This window comes from Ursus americanus, chromosome 11 (genome assembly GCF_024610735.1).
Source record: "Ursus americanus isolate L20-20 chromosome 11, mUrsAme1.1.p, whole genome shotgun sequence".
In the NCBI taxonomy this organism is placed as follows: Eukaryota; Metazoa; Chordata; class Mammalia; order Carnivora; family Ursidae; genus Ursus; species Ursus americanus.
In genome coordinates this window covers 22301887-22319561 of record NC_142137.1, presented here as the reverse complement: position 1 = coordinate 22319561, position 17675 = coordinate 22301887, and the positions used below count along the sequence as shown (strand labels likewise).

General features: G+C 38.8%; 1 pseudogene; it reads right to left on the bottom strand.

The window, feature by feature from the left end:
- Positions 1-219: 219 nt before the first annotated feature.
- Positions 220-3398, bottom strand: LOC123798528 (ATM interactor pseudogene; annotated as a pseudogene).
- Positions 3399-17675: the final 14277 nt, after the last annotated feature.

Below are 17675 nucleotides of genomic sequence, written 5' to 3'. Positions count from 1 at the left end.
CTCTTTCCCTTACTTTTAACATTTAGAGAGACACAACTCAGATCCAGCCTATGGGTACACTTTGAGAAGCAGCTGGGGAGCACCACCCTCGCCTACTGGGGAGAGCAGGAGGGATGTTCCCAGGGCACACTCCAGTACGAGTTTCCACGGCTGGGATGACGTACGGTTACTTAGATTAGAAGGATCACTATTTACACTAAGTGCTTGCCACTGCTTCTTGAAGCAGGAATTTTACAGCAACACGTCTTGTGAGGAAAGTACTGTAGACCTGGGTTGGTATCGGTAACAGTTCATGTAGAGGAAGAATGGCATTGACTACATGAAGATGGTCTCCAAAGGTAAAGACAGCTGTAGTTCTCCTTTGTCTTCAAGTCAGAAAAAAGTGAGATGTCAAAGCAGATGAGGCTGCAGGCAGCATGCATCCCACGCCATCCAAGCACTGGCGCTTATATATGATGTGTGGCATCCGGTTTCTTTAGATTGACTATCAGGAAACAGGAGTTTCTAACAGGCACTGTCAAATATTTTAGGTGCAACTTAAGTTAAGCAAGACACATTCCCACTGAAATGTTTTGAAGATCTGAAAAGTCTGTACCCTAGTACCTGGTAAGCTTGGCTTCAGCTAATCGCTAGATGGGTTTGAAAGGTGTGAAATACACTTGTGTTTTTAAGATGGGAAGACTAACTGTGAAAGGGCAAATGTAGGCAACACAGAAACAGTATTTTTAGATCAACATCTTACACTTTATAATACACTCACATTTATACACAAATTTCATGTTTACAAGTACAAAAGGCAAAGACCCTCCAAGAATTGAAGTAAATGCATCAGTAACTACATTCAATAGTGTTAACACTGTTGTCCCACTCTCCATTTTCCAAACCCAGAAGGAAACTGTGTAAATGCCTTCGCACGCTTGGACTTCATTTTCAGAAGTTGGAGACCGTGTGTAGTTCCGCACACGTCTGGGTTTCTACAGAGCTGAACTGAGATTCCATCGTGTTCCAGGCCAAATCAGCCAGAAGAAAGTCATCCATTGCTGTTTGAGTTTCGTTGCTGGTGAAGAACAAGCTCCCCAGGGTTTCGAAGCCAGAATGCATGGTCTGTGTTTCTGTACTGTTCAACTGAACTTTGCTTTCTACAGCAGGTATGTTTTTAGCAGCGGAGATCCCTTCAGTTTGGGTCTCTGTGTCAGATGAATCAGTACTCATGGAAAAGCTGGAGTGTTTCAGAGTACTTCCCAGAGGCAGGTGGGGGCTACTGTCTAAAAAGAAGTTTAAGTCTGTCTGTGTCTGCGTGTTAAAGATTTCAAGGCCTAAGAAGTTAGAATTTCCCCTACAAGTATAGGACTGAGCAGATGTGTCTGCAAGGAAGAAGTCCGTTTGGGTCTCTATGTCCAGCGATTCCAAGACAGACTTGGTGGTCATGGTGTTAAGCTCACTCTCTTCAGTTTGAGTCTGGATATTTGAGGCGGACAAGAACTCTTCAATATCAAAATCAATTGCGGGATTCTGGGTTGGGCCAGATGGGAGCTGGGGATCAGGTCCAGTACTTGTGTCAGACAAAAGACTACGATTGTCCAGTGTCTGACTGGGCAGATCACTTGACAAGATGTTTTCTAAATCACTTAATAAATCTATAGTTTGGGTCTGATTATCTGTCATGTTCTGTGAAGGAAGCATACTGTGCTGTGCACTGAAGTTTATAATTGGTGCAGATTTCTCAAGATCTTGATTTAAAGTCTTAGGGTGGTTCTGAGGTAACAGATCATGAGGGACGGTCTCTGCTACTAAGCTGCTGCTTATAATACTGTCTGTAGAAACACCGTAGGATGAATGGACGCTCTCAGAAATGTCTCCACCCATAACAGCTTGGTCCATCTGTACTCGGTCATCTGTCAGACTTTGCATTCCACTGGTCTGGGTTTCTCTGGAGATCCCATCTGACTGGTAACAGGCATCTATAAACGCATCAGTCTGAGCAGCTATGGATGAGGTCACCTTAGAACTGGGCAAAAACGTTTGTGTATGAACACTAATGGGAAGGGAAACTTGAGAACCAAACGTCAAATCTGTTTGAGAACAAGAAGATACGGAGGAATCAGGCCCAGCCCACTGTGTGGAAGGTATGAAGTGTTGTGTGGTGTAAGACAGGTCTGTCTGTACATTGATTGAAGAAATGCTGTTCTTCTGACATGTGTTCCCTAGTTCTTGTAAAGGATTAGACAGGCTCTTACCCAAGTTCACTTGAACACCTGTACTAATTGGCTCCATAGCAACAGGACTTACAATTTTTGAAAGAGGGAGACTTTCCTTAAGACAGCCAGCCTCTGAATCTAGGCCGAGGATCAGGGTTCCGATTGACAAGGGCACTATGTGTACAGCGCCCAGGGCAGAACCCTGATGATCGACACCCAACACCACAGGCTGCGCCGAGGAGTGGGCTGTAGGCACGAAGACAGGCATGGGAGAAAACTGCATAACAGGAAGTTTCACCAGAGCCATTTTGGGCTTGGGTAAAAGCAACTTCTGAGGATATCTTGGAGGTGTTGTAAGAGTCTGCTTTCTGGCATTAGAGTTGCAAGAGTCTTCAAAAGAAGCAACCAGCTTTATATCGGAAGTTTCCAGTTTTTGAGCGTCTGGTCTTGGAGCTGGTTGGGTGCTCAAGGACTCAGTGGTCTTACTGGACAACTTCTGGCTGTGCAGGCAGCTCCATTTTCCTTTTCTTACTAGGTGGATCCCTGTGCTCTGCTGGGATCTCGTGGCCAGTGCGGTAGATGTGGGACTGTAAAGCAGTTCTACTGGCGTAGGGACAGCCACATGTGCACTGGAAGGTCTTGCCACAGTACTCTGCGCGCCTTTTCAGGTCCCACTCCGTGCCGTAGGAATTGCTGCACTTACTGCACTTATGCTTCTTTTCAGCATGCATTTTCATAAAGTGCTGTTTTACAAGAGAAAATTGAGCAAATGGTCTGTCAGGGCCTCTAGGGCATCCTTCAATTGGACAACAGTAGAATTTTGGTACAGTTTTCAAATCTTTTCTTATTGTTGGATTTACTATGCCATCCTGCAGCCGGTGGCTCTTGACCAGGTGCATGTTGAGCGCCGGGCTGTTGGGCAGGATCTTGCCGCAGCCGCGCACGGTGCACAGGATGTTGGTCCGCACGGCTCGGGACAGCTCGCTCACCGACGGCTGGATCAGCTCCCGGGCCGGAGGCTCTGGACCCGCGGGCTGCTGTCTCGCCGCCGCGGGGCGCGGCCGGCTGCCCCTCAGCCGTCCGGGGGGGTCCCCAAGGGCCCGAGGCGGCGGCGGCGGCTCCCCTCGCGGCGGTCGGGACGGTCGGGGCGCCCGAGGCCAGAGGCGCGGACCCCGCCGCCGCCGCCTCAGAGGCCGCCATGGGTAGTTCTATTTTTAACTTTTTGTGGAACCACCATACTGTTTTCTAGAGTGGCTGCACCAGTTTGTGTTCTGACCAACAGTGTAAGAGGATTACCCTTTCTCTGCATCCTTGCCAGCATCTGTTGTTTCCTAAATTGTTAATTTTAGCCATTCTGACAGGTGTGAGGTGGTATCTCATTGTGGTTTTGATTTGTATTTCCCTGATGATGAGTGATGTTGAGCATTTTTTCCTGTTTCTATTAGCCATTCATATGTCTTCTTTGGAGAAATGTCCCATTTCTTGACTGGATTTTTTATTTTTTGGGTATGGAATTTGATAAGTTCTTTATAGATTTTTGGATACTAGCCCTTTATCTGATATGTCATTTGCAAATATCTTCTCCTATTCCATAGGTTGCTTTTTAGTCTTGTTGATCGTTTCCTTTGCTGTGCAGAAACTTTTTATCTTGATGAGGTCCCAATAGTCCATTTTTGCTTTTGTTTCCCCAGCCTCTGGAGATGTGTCTAGTAAGAGGTACAGCCAAGGTCACAGGGGTCGCTGCCTGTGTTCTCTTCCAGGATTTTGATTTTTCACATTTCACATTTCCTGTCTCACATTTACGTCTTTCATCCATTTTGAATTTATTTTTGTGTGTGGCATAACAAAGTGGTCCAGTTTCATTCTTCTGCATGTGGCTGTCCAGTTTTCCTAGCACCATTTGTTGAAGAGATTTTTTTTTCATTGGATATTCTTTCCTGCTTTGTCGAAGATTAGTTGACTATATAGTTGAGGGTTCATTTCTGGGTTCTCTGTTCTGTTCCGTTAATCTATGTATCTGACCATAGTGTCTTGATGATTACAGTTTTGTAATACAGCTTGAAGTGTGTAATTGTGATGCTTCCAGCTTTGGTTTTCTTTGTCAACATTCCTTTGGCTATTTGGGGTCTTTTTTGGTTCTATACAAATTTTAGGATTATTTGTTCCATCTTTGTGAATAATGCTGGTGTTATTTTGATAGGGATTGCATTGAATGTATAGATTGCTTTGGGTAGCATTGACATTTTAACAATATTTGTTCTTCCAATTCATGAGAATGGAATGTTTTTCCCTTTCTTTTTGTTTTCCTTAGTTTCTTTCATAAGCATTCTATAGTTTTCAGAGTATAGATCTTTTATCTCTTCGGTAGGTTTATTCCTAGGTGTCTTACGGTTTTTGGTGCAATTGTAAATGGGATTGATTCCTTGGTTTCTCTTTCTGTTGCTTCATTATTGGTATATAGAAATACAACAGATTTTTGTGTGTTGATTTTATATCCTGCAACTTTGCTGAATTCCTGTATCAGTTCTAGAATTTTTTGGTGGAGTTTTTTTTCTACATAGAGTATCATGTCATCTGTGAAGAGTGAAAGTTTAACTTCTTCCTTGCCTATCTTGATGCTTTTATTTCTTTTTGTTGTCTGATTGTTGAGGCTAGGACTTCCAGTACTATGTTGAACAACAGTGGTGAGAGTGAACATTCCTGTTGTGTTCCTGATGTTTGGGGGAAAACTCTCAGTTTTTGAGGATGATATAGCTCTAATATATGGCCTTTATGATGTGGAGGTATGTTCCCTCTGTCCCTACTTTGTAGAAGGTTTTTATCAAGAAAGGGAGCTGTATTTTGTCAAAGGCTTTTTCTGCATCTATTGAGTGGATCTTATGGTTCTTATCCTTACCTGTATTAATGTGGTGTATCACATTGATCAATTTATTTGCAAATGTTGAACCACCCTTGCAGCACAGGAATGAATTCTACTTGGTTGTGGTGAATAATCCTTTTAATGTACTCTTGGATCTTATTGGCTCATATTTTGGTGAGAATTTTTGCATCCATGTTCATTAGGGGTATTGGTCTGTAATTCTTTTTAATGGAGTCTTTGTCTGGTTTTGGGATCAAGGTAATGCTGGCCTCATAGAATGAGTTTGGAAGTTTTCCTTCCATTTCTACATTTTGGAACAGTTTCAGAAGAACAGGTATTAATTCTTTTTTAAATGTTTGGTAGAATTCCTGTGGGAAACCATCCAGCCCTGGACTCATGTTGGGAGATTTTTTTTTTAAATAATTTTTATTTTGTTATATTAGTCACCATGCAGTACATCCCCAGTTTTTGATGCAATGTGGGAGATTTTTTGATTACTAATTTAATTTCTTTGCTGGTTATGGGTCTTTTCAGATTTTCTATTTCTTCCTGTTTCAGTTTTGGTAGTTTATATGTTTCTAGGAATGCATCCATTTCTTCCAGATTGCCTAATTTGTTGGTGTACAATTGCTCATAATATTCTCTTATAATTGTTTGTGTTTCTGCAGTGTTGATTGTGATCTCGCCTCTTTCATTCATGAATTTATTTACTTGGGTCCTTTCTCTTTTCTTTTTGATAAGTCTGGCAAGGGGTTTATCAATCTTCTTAATTCTTTCAAAGAACCAGCTCCTAGTTTTGTTGATCTCTTCTACTGTTCTTTTGGAGGCTATCTCATTGATTTCTGCTCTGCTCTTTATTATATCCTTTCTCCTGCTGGATTTAGGCATTATTTGCTATTCTTTTTCCAGCTCCTTTAGGTGTAAGGTTAGGTTGTGTATTTGAGACTTTTCTTGCTTCTTGAGGAAGGCCTGTATTGCTATATACATCCCTTTTAGGACTGCCTTTATTGCATCCCAAAGGTTTTGGACTGCTGTGTTTTCATTTTCATTTGCTTCCATGTACCTTTTTATTTCTTCTTTAGTTTCCTGGTTGACCCACTCATTCTTTTCTTTTTTTTTTTTTCTTCAAGATTTTATTATTTGTTTGACAGAGAGAGCGAGAGCAAGTGCAGAAGCAGGGAGAGTGGCAGGCAGGGGAAGAGGGGGGAAGCAGACTCCCCACAGAGCAAGGATCCTGATGTGAGGCTTAATCCCAGGACACTGGGATCATGACCTGAGCCGAAGGTAGACACTTAACCGACTGAGCCACCCAGGCACCCAACCCATTCATTCTTTAGTAGAATGTTCTTTAACCTCCATGTATTTGTGGTCCTTCCAATTTTTTTTTTTTTTTTTTGGTGGTTGACTTCAAGTTTCTTAGCATTGTGGTCTGAAAGTATGCATGGTATGATCTCAGTGTTTTTGTACCAGTTGAGGCCTGATTTGTGACCCAGTATGTGATCTATTCTGGAGAATGTTCCATATGCACTTGAAAAGAATATCTATTCTGCTGCTTTAGGATGAAACGCTCTGAATATATCTGTTAAGTCCATCTGGTCCAGCGAGTCATTTAAAGCCCTTGTTTCCTTGTTGGTCTTCTGCTTGGATGATTTGTCCATTGCTGTGAGTGGGGTGTTAAAGTCCCCTACTCTTATTGTATTATTATCACTGAGTTTCTTTACTTTTGTTATTAATTGATTTATATATTTGGCTGCTCCCAAGTTAGGGGCATAAATATTTATAATTGTTAGATCTTGTTGGATAGACCCCTTTATTATGATATAGTGTCCTTCTTCATCTCTTATTATAGTCTTTGGTTTATTTTTTTTATTTTTTTAATAATATTTTTTATTATATTATGTTAGTCACCATACAGTACATCCCTAGTTTTTGATGTAAAGTTCTATGATTCATTACTTGCGTTTAAAATCTAGTTTATATGATATAAGGATGGTTACTCCAGCTTTCTTTTGATGTCCATTAGCATGATAAATCGTTCTTTGCCCCTTCACTTTCAATCTGGAGGTGTTTTTGAGCCTAAAATGAGTCTCTTGTAAGCAGCATATCAATGGGCCTTTTTTTTTTTATCCATTCTGATACCTATGTCTTTTGCTTGAAGCATTGAGTCCATTTACATTCAGAGTAATTATTGAAAGATGTGAATTTAGTGTCATTGTATTACCTGTAAAGTCACTATTCCTGTAGATTGTCTCTGTTCCTTTCTAGTCTGTTACTTTTAGTTTCTCTTTCCCACTTGAAAGGTCACCTTTAATATTTATTGCAGATCTGGTTTAGTGCTCATGAACTCCTTTAGTTTTTGTCTGTCTTAGAGACTTTTATCTCTCCTTCTATTCTGAATGACAGCCTTGCTGAATAAAGTATTCTTGGCTGCATATTTTTCCCATTTGGCTTGTTGAATATATCATGCCACTTCTTTTTTTTTTTTATTTTTTACTTACTTACTTACTTACTTATTTATTTATTTATTTAATTTATTCGACAGAGACAGAGACAGCCAGCGAGAGAGGGAACACAAGCAGGGAGAGTGGGAGAGGAAGAAGCAGGCTCACAGCAGAGGAGCCTGATGTGGGGCTCGATCCCACAACACCGGGATCACGCCCTGAGCTGAAGGCAGACGCTTAACCGCCATGCCACCCAGGCGCCCCTATCATGCCACTTCTTTCTGGCTTGTCAGGTCTCTGTGGACAAGTCTGCTGCCAGCCTTATGTGACTACCCTTGTAGGTTAAGGACCTTTTTCCCCTAGCTGCTTTCAGAATTCTCTCTTTATCTTTATATTTAGCAGTTTTCACTATGATATGTTGTTGTGTTGACCTTTTTTGTTGATTTTGACGGGAGTTCTCTGTGCCTCTTGCGCTTGAATGCCTGTTGCCTTCTCCAGATTAGGGAAGTTCTCAGCTATAATTTGTTCAAATAAACCTTCTGCCCCTCTCTCCCTCTCTTCCTCTTTTGGGACTCCTATGATACGGATAATATTGTGCTTTATGGAATCTCTGAATTCCCTAAGTCTGCCTTCATGATCTAATAGTTTTCTTTCCCTCTTCTTTTCAGCTTCATTAATTCCCATACTTTTATTTTCTATATCACCTATGCTATCTTCTGCTTCTTCAGCCCTCATTGTAATTATATCCAGTCTGTTTTGCATCTCAGTTATAGCATTTTTTATTTTAGCGTGACTAGTTTTTAGGTTTTTTATCTCTGTAATAGGGTTTCTCTTCTATGCTTTTTTTCAAATCCAGCTAGTATTCTTATGACTGTTGTTCTAAATTGTTGTTCAGATATATTTCTTATATCTGTTTTGAGCAAGTCCCTGGCTGTGGTATTTTCCTGACCTTTCTTTAGGGGAGAATTCCTTCATCTTGTCATTTTGTCTAAGTTTCTATCTTTTGAATTTTATGATAGCTTGTCATGTTTCCTGCAGCTCAGAGTAATGTTATATTAAGAAGAGGTCATACACTGTCCAGGGCCTGGCACTTTAAGAAGTGTTTCTGGCATAGGCTTTGTGTACTCTGCTGTTGCATTTTGGCTGCTCTTTCTCACTGGCCAGTCCTCTTCAGATTTCCTCCTTGCTTGCACTGGGGAGTGCTTGGACCTTTATCTAGGTGTGCTATGATTTGTGTGTTGAAAGGAGCTTGGAAAAAAAAAGGAAGAAAGGAAAAGTGGCAGGGAGGCAGAAGGGAAAACCTGCTTAAAAAAAAAAGAAAGAAAGGAAGAGGAAAAAGAAAGAGAATGAAAAATCCCAAACAGACAGTCAAAAAAAGTATAAGCCTGATTCCAATGAAAAAGAAAGGAAAAACAAATAAAGAAAAAGAAAAAAAAAGCAGCCTGATTCCCCCCCAAAAAAGAGAAAAGGAAATGCAAAAACAAACAAACAAAAAAATATAAACCTGATTCCAAAAGAAAAAGAAAAAAAAAAAAGAATAAGAAAAAAAAAAAGAATAAGAAAAAAAAAAAAAGAATAAAAAAAAAAAAGCCTGGTCCTATTTCCACCAAAACTGAAGGGGACTTTGAAGCACTATATGATCAGTAGAGTTGGTGCATGCAGCGTGCTGTTTTGCTCTTTTGGGGGAGAGGCCTGCTGCTGCGCTGACTCAGTCAGTCCTACCCTATCACTCGTTCCAAGTGATCTGACCTCAATATAGCTGAGTTCAAGGGAGAAGAAAAGCCCAGGGTCCCCCTACCTCTCTGCTATCTTAACTCTTTGATAATGCATATATTTAAATAGAGCTGCAGAGTTTGCCTTTTTTTCCATGTATTGAATTATTTTACACAACAGATTTTAGATATAATAATTTTTTGTGTGTGATAAGTCATATTACCTGCAAATAAATCTAGCATACTGTTATCTGAATAATCCTCATTTAACTAAGTCTGATCTTGTTCTTTTGAAAGGAAAACTAAGACTTAGATTTCTTTCACAAGGCTTCCTGGAATTTCTTTGACTTTTCTTACTTCAGAACAGAATTAGCAGTATAAAATTATATAGCTGTGCTTTGTAGGTTGATATTTTTAATATGCTAAAGACCTAAACTCTTATTTCTTTTTAATATTGGTATTTGCATACTTATTTCTTCTTCTTTTTTTTTTTTTGTAGCCAACATTTGTTAAATCATTATTATATGCTAAGTGCTGAGGCAGGTATGTGAATTAGCTCATCATGCCAACATTAATGCAGAGAAATAAGTACTTTCATTATTCCTACTCTACTAATGAAGGAACTGAGGATTAGGGAGGTTATGTTGTTAGGGAGGGGCAGATCTAAGACTAAATCCCTGTGTACACGACTCTAGATCATGAGGTCTTAATTTCCAGATTGTACTGTGTACTGTGAATGAATTCTGGTAGTCACAATGTAAACACAGGAGAGGATTCTAATGTCTTGACATAAAATTACATGGACAATTAAAATTATTAAACTTAGTGAAAATGTAAGGGTGTGAAATCATTCCAGTTCAATTCAGTTTGTACTTTGGCTTATTTATTTATTTAGTTTTCATTTGTATGGGTCCTTTTAATCTGGAAATACAGTATTTTTGGGAGATACTGTGCAAAGAACCTTGGTTGTTGTATCAGATGAGATGCTTTCAACTGCAGATAACATATTTGTTATAACAAAATGGCTTAAAGAATAAAGATATTTATTATCTTCCATAAGTGGAAACCTTGAGGTAAAGTGATTCTAATGTTGGACAACTAAATGGCTCAATAATGTCATCAACAATCCAGATTTTTTTCATCCTTCTCTGTCATCCTCAGTGTGTTGGCACTTGTCCTCAGATGACCCTCATTGTTTCAAGATGGCAGCAAGAGCTCCTAGTGTCGCTACAAACTCCAAAGGCAGAAAGAATTGTTTTCTCTGATACATCTTGTTTTTTTTTTATTGGATAAAGTAGATTTTATTTTTTTATGGTTTTTTAAAAATTTATTTATTTTTATTTATTTATTTTTGATGTAAAGTTCGATGATTCATTAGCAACATCTTGTTTTTAATGAAAAAAAATTCCCAGAAGTCCCCCAGCATATCCCCTTCATGTCACTTTTGCTAGACTTTTAATGGAATTAAAACTGACCATTGAAAGTTGGTCACTAGCAGGGAGAAAGGAATGATCATGACTGCTTTATATTAATTAAGCTTTATCTCCCCCCGCCCCCCGCCCCCGGGCTGGAAATGGGTCTAGGCTCTCCTAATGCACATGACTACCAAAAAGTGAAAAAAAATCAGGGTTCTTGACAAAGAAAAATTGTGTGTGTGTGTGTGTATGTATGTGTGCATTGGAGATTAGGTGGGTATGGCTCTTGGATAACAACAAATAATGCCTAAAATAATTTTCTCTGAGCAGGAGGAATCAAATGAAAATTTTATTCTAAGAGAAAATTATCATATACACTGAAGTATAATACCCAGTCTGGGGCAACCATATTAATATGGCTGTAAGGTTCTAAATAGCTCTTAGTGGAAATTTGGTTACAATGAGAACCAGAATAAGGATATCAAAGATTCTATTATCAGCACTTGACAGTGCCTGATACATTTTAAACAAAGCCCTTTGCTTTCACTTTCATTTCTGGCAAGTAACTTGTCATTGGAGTCTGTATAATCTTCTGCAGGTGTGGGAAAAATGATGAGAGGGGGTCTTTGTCATTGTCATTCATCTCTCCATTCATGAAATCAGTGAATAGGGAGGTACTAATAGTTCCACCTAGTTTAACTCATTATTTTGTAAGTTTTGGAATCTTTGCAAGTTTTGTCCTCTGTTACCACTATTATTAAGAGGTTGCCGTGATCGATTGAAAACCTCAAGAAAAATCTTCCAAGCAGTGTGGATGTGGATTTAGTATGATATTTTTCATCCCATGGACAACCTGTCATTAAACTTTGCAGATAATATTATCAGTTGCATGCAGAAAGGAATATTGAATAGGAGAAAAGGTAGCTTTAGCTTCAGAAACTTATTATTGTCAGCAATAATTAATTACTTTTACAAACAAACTTATAGAATTAATGCAGGATGATGTACTCCAGTCACTACAGGGTACTCTGATAGAATTTTAAACATGCTTCTGATTTAAATTATGTATTAATTGGTTCAGGCACCAAGTTGAAAGGCCTGGCACTAATGATAAAACCAGGTAAGCAGTCTGATTAATGAAAGGAGCTGGGAAGAATTTGCTAAAGGAGCTGAAGCACTTTGTCTAGTAGCACTAATCATTGTAATTTATTATGGGAAGCTTCTTCCATGGCCCTGAGTCATAGCTGTTATTCCTTCTGTAAGAATGTATTGACTCGCATGTTCAAAAGATTGCCCGGCGGGGGTGGAAGCTGTTTATTTTAAAATTGAAGAAAAGAAAATATTATCCTCCTTTTATTATGAAAACCAAGGATGGGAAAAATAAGATGGGTTGCACAATGATATGTGTATCCATATTTGAAAACTTGGTTCCAATTAGAACAGAAGATGCTGCATTGGGTTACCATTGAATATAATATTAAAATGTTGGAAAACATTTCATGGTTCTTACAACAACACTAAGTCATTATTATTCTTATATTGTGAATGAGATCATGAAGAGAATGAAGAAACCAAGGGGTGTTTAAAAGGATCTTGCAGAAGACAGAACTGGAAAGAAAAGATGAACATCAAGTCTGTTCTTGATTTAATTGTGAGGATAAATAGAGTTTGTAATGTAAACGTTTTACATATGTCTTTCTGGCCCCCGAAAATTACTTGTTAGTTTTTCTCTCTATGTCATCTGATGTAGAGATACACTTCAGCTGTATCTATAAAATAAAATTTTATAGTTGTGTTGATAACATTTTCCAATGCATTTCATGTTTGGGCTCAAGTGGAAGAGTTGGTTGAGAAAGAGGAAGATAGTTTGTCTCATTGTACCTTTGTAGCTATCCTAGCAATAAAGTTGGATCCTCTTGCACCCCTCTTGCTCTGCATGCTGGCTTTCTTCTCTCTCTCTTTCTCTCATACTATTACAACAGTTGCCAGAGTCCTGAAGGTTTCTGTCCTGTTTTCTTGACATCCAGTGGGAATCAATTCCCTTGGCTTTGCCTTCACTGGAGACAGTCACTTTAGCTGGCACTGCTAAGTTGCATTTAGTTGCCAACCTACATCATTCATTTACAGTGAGGTCTTTTAGGGAAAATGTATAAGAATTCATAATATTGAGGGAACAGTTTTTGGGGAAATTCCATTTGAATGGAATGTGAATCTAAAGGCATAGATTAGAAGTCATAAAAAAAAACATAGCTAAGATGGTTTGAGTTAGCAAGAACAGACATTTTGTGGCGGTGATGGTGCAGCTATTAGTGGTGAGGATGGGCACGTAAAAAAGAGGGAGACAGATGAAAAGGAAGCAGTAGCCAAGCAACTTTAGAAAATGACCAGATGGCCTCAATAATAGGTGCATCTAATATTCTATTTGAATTTTTTTCCACTGCTGTGATGTCAGCTTATCAGCAAAAGATCAAAAATATCCTAGATGACATCTGAGTGACACACTTATTAAATATCTATTTGAGGAACATCTACAGTATATCTAGTGGTGCCGGTGGCCATCAGTGCTCTGATGAACTATACACAGGCACACAAGCAACACAGAGGAGGAGCCTTTAGGAGGGCAGTGGAAACTCAGGTAGTGTGACTGGAATAGGAAATGCCTGAAGGTGTAAGGAAGGTACTCTTGGAGAATGAGTATGAATTAGATAGCCAGTGAAGAAGGAGAAGGATGTTCTCACTGAGGCATGGAGGTAAGAGAAAGTAGGTTGTTCCATAAAGCAGGAGGGTGGGGTGTACTGAATCAGTTGTGACCCTGATTGTATTAGCTCAGGCTGGTGGATATGTCCTTGTGTGGGCTTTCCTCTGTGTGTGCCTATGGAGAAAGAGATTAAGAGTGAGAGATAGAGGGGGAGTGGGGTGTGTCTCTTACTCTTTTTATAATGCCCCAGTTCTATCAGACTAGGACCTCATCTTTATGACCTCGTTTAACCTTAACTACCTTCTAAAAGGCCTGTCTCCAGATATAACCACATTGGGGTTGAGGGCCTCATTTGCCTCTTGAGGGGATAGAACTCAGTTCATAGCGCTGATCACATTGGATTTGATATACTTTGCCAAGGATTTTGAACTTGATGCAAGAGCGACCTATTTTTAAAGGGAGTTAAATAATGATAATGATAACAGCAACATCATAATTATGATTATAATAAATAATAATAGCTATGCATTATTGAGTTCTTCCACATTCAGACTCTGTTTTAACTGGTTTGCATGTATTAGTTTTGTTTTGTGCATCCTCCTAATAACTTTTGGGGTAAATAATATTGCAATTCTGTTTTATAGATAATGAAACTGAGCCACAGAACTTTGTCCAAGAACCTTGCCCAAGGACTGGGTCTGAATCCAAAAAAGGCCATGTTGATACTGATGTTCATTTATACATTCAATATACATTATCTCAAGCTTGGTGACATTGCTGAGTTACAGATAGGCCCTCATGGAATTGAAGACCAAATATTAGAGGTAGAGATAGTAGAGAAGTAAGGAAAAATATATGTTCATAATTTGTGATGACAAATGCAAAATGTACAGAATTGATTGAAAAGAGGAGAAGTTTATATATAAACTTTTCACATACTCTTCCCATCATTAGAATAACCTGTATCTGGTAGGTGGTCTGTATCATAAACCAAGGAGGGGACATCTGTGTTCTAAATTCAGTTTTGGATGCCTCATCTTCCTGTCAGCTCTCAGCATATAATGTTACAGATTTCTTCACATATAGCCAGACTTTACTCAATATCTTGACTCTAACACTATTATCTGGGTCCTCACCCTTGTCTATCATCAATAGACCAGTCGTGTAAGTCCTACATTCTACTAGTAAAAATGGGAAAACAAAATATTCTGAAACAATGGGGAGCTCTACTCATCTCTATGTTTAATGCATATGGAAGGCCAAGAAGACAAAGCTATAACAGGGCATCCTCCTGGAGAACAAAAGAGAAGAAATACAGTATTTCGTAGTTCTAAGTAGCCATGTCCTCCCTGCAGTTGGGTGTTTCTGAGTGGACATTGGGCATGGATATTACATTTGCTTGCATCATAGAATTGAAAAAGGCAATCCCAACAGCTTTGACTCCAGATTCCTACCACTTAAATGATGAATCCAGAATAACATCTCCTCTATTTGCAATTAAATCCTTCTCATCAGAAGTAATGACATGGTAACTGACTATGGTGTGTGTGTGTGTGTGTGTGTGTGTGTGTGTGTGTGTATGAGAGAGAGAGAGAGAGAGAGAGAGAGAGAGAAAGCGAGAGAGGTATGGAGAGTGATACATTTCTGGCCACACTGTGCGGCTCGTGTTGCCACTCACCAGGACGAGCTCTTCTGGAGAGGACTTAGATGTGTGGGGCAACTGGGCAGTCCAGTTTTAGGTCACTGTGCAGAGTGAGCTTCCTGTAGGCAGCAATAAGGAACTGGATGTGTAGCTCCGTAGCCCAGGAGAGGAGCTGGGACAGAGACAGATTTGGGCGTTTTCAGCGTGTTAGGGAATAGAACTGCACTTTGGTCTCAGTGGATGGGGACTTCTGGAGCAGTGTGAGGAGTGCTGGGACACATATTACGAAAGAATGGTTGCTGATTTTCCCTTGTGATTATCCTCCTTGCTGCATGAAAATGTAGAGACTTGTGGGAAGTGAAGGCGTAGGAGGTGAGTGATATGAAGTCACACTGATTTAGGGTTGAATGTATGGTTTATCTATTTTAACCCCAGGCTCTGATCGTGTTTGCCAGAGAGTTTGAAGACCCCTACTTTCCAAAGTCCTGTGACTCTAGTACCTGGAGTATTAGCCAGTACATGCTAATAGCAGGTGCTTCATAACTGGTCGTCGGGTAAATGTCAAAGGAGAAAGAGCATCAAGAAAAGTTAAATGGCACAACTTTTGTGTTGATGTTAAAAAATCATTACAGAGAAGAACATTGTAAATAATTAATATAAATATGATTCCTATGAGCCTTAGTTAATTAGCCAGTGCTAAGTGTGGGTTCTGTTCTTCAATCCAACTCATGTTGTATATAAATAAATATGTAATCCGAATGTCAAAACATTTTAAAGATGAAATAGTTCTTAAAAATTCAGTTTGAATGTAATTTGGAAAAACATTTTTTACGATTTTCTTTGCTTGTAATATTAAAAAAATCAAACAAGGTATACTGTGATATTCGGTACCAGTTGTTAATTTTATGTGCTGATGCCTTTTTAGATTCAGTGTTGTTTATGTATCACAAGGTTTCAAAAGTGAATGAAAACTTGCCAAAGCACTATCACAATATCTCTGTATCCTGACCGCCATCTTAGCCTCAAATTGAATTCTAAACCAGTAGAACCATGGCTCTTCTGTGAGGATACTGGTAATCAGGAGGGACCTTCTTTGGACCTCTGCTTTTGGTTGATAATACTTCCTCTGGGAAAGAGAAATAACTCATAGTATAATCTACTAAGTCCCACAATTTCTTGAGTAGTTTCAGGCTGTCCTTTCCCAAGTATAAGGTCAGGGAATAAATCTCCACCACAGAATGTCATGAGCGACATCAGCCAGAGCCTTTGTGAAAAAGAACTTGGCATCACACAGATATACAAAGGCAGACATAAACCCTAGACATAGCCATTTATAACAATCATGCCAGTCAGGAAAACTTAAAATACTCATGGAAATAAAAGCATTTACTTTGTAGTGACCTTAATATTAACCTCTTTTCTTTATGGGTGAATGTTGCCAGTATAAATTGAAATCTCTTTGCAAAAGTAGCATATTTAAAATTTTCAAGGAACTCAGTGATATGGAAAATTTGGGTCTATATGGCCCTTATTCTCTTAATTCTTTGCTCAGAGAGCTTTGGGGTTTATCCATTTTCAGTTTTAGTGAAAATTTCCCAGTCTGCAAGTTCTGGCCCTATTACTTGGTTGGGAATTTGTACATGTTTTTTTAAGAAACATTCCTGTTAACCAGTGAATTCTGACCTTGACTTAGTATTGCCTGAAGAACTGTAGTGTCACATAGTTCTTCTAACTTTTTGATAAGTGAAAACAAATGAGAAAAGCTTGCAATACAACTTGCTTTGAATGGCCATATATTTTGAAACTTGCTAAGGCTGGTATAAAGAAGACAGAAAGCTAAATCAGCCCAGCTCAGTGTGACACTTATGAAGAAAGACTACTTGTTCCAGAAATAAAGCTAAATTTACTTATGCCAGAAAAGCCTACCTTGGGAGCAGAGTCATAAGGGCAAAACTATTTCAGAACAGGGATGGACTATTTCCAGTATCAAAGAAACTCTCTGATGTTCTTCCTTTAAAACTTAGTTCCTCTTACAATCTTACTCAGAATAAGGTTTGCAATGGTTGTTTGAAATGCATTATATTTTTTAAGCTAAACTCTTTCATGAATTTAACTGGGGTGTGTGTGTCTTTTAATCAAGTGAGAATAATTTCTTAAACCATTAGTTAGGTTGGGTTTTGTTTTCATTAATAATGGTTAATTTCATATGTAATGGATTTATCTGACCAGCAATTTTCATTTCATTTTGATTTTTGTTAATGCATACGTCAGGTTGAGTACTGGAATGGCAAGAATTGGTTCATTCACAAAGAAAAGTGCAGCTTTTATATAAGATAGCTTCATAATGGATGAAAATAGAACTTGTTGAAATTCTGCTATCTCTATATAGTATTAGAAAAAGCAAGCTTTCCTTTTAATTATGTAGCTTTTGGATGGAGCTCTGGGATATAAAATATTCGGAGCTTAAGAGAACACACAGCAGCTTGAGTCAGTATTGTCAAATGAGTGTATAAATGAATAACAATAAAACCCCATAATGAAAAGTTTTTCTCTTCATTTAATTCTAATAAGCTATAACACAAGTGTGTTACTGGGAGTCTTTTCACATGTAATTAAACTACTGAGAAACAAAAGTTTTGAGTAAACTGAAGGCCAAGGAAGGACAGATAAAAGAATGCTAAATCCCACAGAGCATTTTATCAGCTTACC